This window comes from Dama dama, chromosome 23, assembly GCF_033118175.1.
Source record: "Dama dama isolate Ldn47 chromosome 23, ASM3311817v1, whole genome shotgun sequence".
Classification (NCBI taxonomy): domain Eukaryota; kingdom Metazoa; phylum Chordata; class Mammalia; order Artiodactyla; family Cervidae; genus Dama; species Dama dama.
The window spans coordinates 25770814-25772060 of NC_083703.1; the positions used below are offsets into that span (position 1 = coordinate 25770814).

A 1247-nucleotide genomic window follows, 5' to 3' on the forward strand; every position below is an offset into this window, starting at 1 on the left:
AATAAATCAGTGGGAAGAGAAATTGTAGGCTTTACTAGCAGAAGTAATTAGATCAAAGGCTTCTTCTGCATTGTACTAAGTTGCCTCTGTTTCTGAATGGCTGCTAATGTTTATATTTCTGAGCTGCCAGGTTTTTACTGTTTTGCCAACATTTTCTCTACTTCAAGGATTACTGGAAAACTAATCAGACGCAGTAATTGATTTAACAACAGAATGATTCAGTAGTTGCTGTCTTCTGTAAAATCTTCCTTCTTCAGTTTGAAGGTAAATTATCAATTTATGGGTCTTCACAGAAAAGCATTTATTTCTCTTTGCTCCGTTAAAAAGGAGAGTTCTCTGCACTCAAATTTGCTTGGGGGTAAAATGTTCCACCTGTGAAGCCCTTTCTGGGACATGAACACATTTTTGACAATCAAGTCTCAGGTGATAGTCTTATATGATAATCACATGGCAGTTTAAAATTGTGTGTAATCAAAATGATGCAATCTTGATAGAAGGTGGCCTTGTCCGGAGCTGACTGAGAAAAATTCAGTTGCGGAAGTTGTGCGCTTGTTTGTCATTGTAATAAAGGGTCCAGGGTTTTGCTTTCTAGAACTGTTCTCTGCCTGACCTACTCAACGGAAGTCCCCAGTCTTCTGATGGGTGTGACATGCAGGTTTACCCTACAGGAACGAGTAATATCCCTAAATACATGTATGTAGTTACAAATATATGTATGTATGCTTAATGACAGAGGAAGTACCAGACATGAAAACTGCAGATCTAGTTGAGGTCTATCCTGATGGGGCTTTTCCAATAAACCGACATCGTTGGAAATACCTCGTAGAGTAAGTGTGTGGTTTCCTTTACTCATAGAACTGCCTGTTCGATCTGTCGGAAAGAACTACAAGACAAAGTTGCCAAGTAAACTATGAAAAACCTAACAAACTTTTTTTTTTTTTTTTTTAATCTTAGATGTTGACATACCCCAACAATCTGTACTGTTCTAGGATATGATAGCTTAGGGGTGGATATGATTTGCACTTAATACATTTTTTAGAGGGTGTCAAATTCAGAACCAGGCAGTTCTGTCTGCAAACTCTAAACATGGTCCTAAAGTAAATTGCTTGAGGAAATTGGATCCCAAAGATTACAGATGGGGAATGTCGAAGTGTGTCTGTATTCCACTGGAGATCAAAGCAGCCCATCTAAAAGAAATGTGTACTGACTGACTGACTGACACGGCAGCTGTGGATTGTGCAAACTGT

The 1247-nt window shown here is 38.7% G+C and overlaps 1 non-coding gene across 1 annotated transcript; it reads left to right on the plus strand.

The window, feature by feature from the left end:
- Nucleotides 1-765: 765 nt before the first annotated feature.
- Nucleotides 766-896, plus strand: LOC133045343 (small nucleolar RNA SNORA18). The gene has a single exon (XR_009690216.1). It is a non-coding gene; the product is annotated as a small nucleolar RNA SNORA18 (small nucleolar RNA).
- The last annotated feature ends 351 nt before the right edge of the window (nt 897-1247 follow it).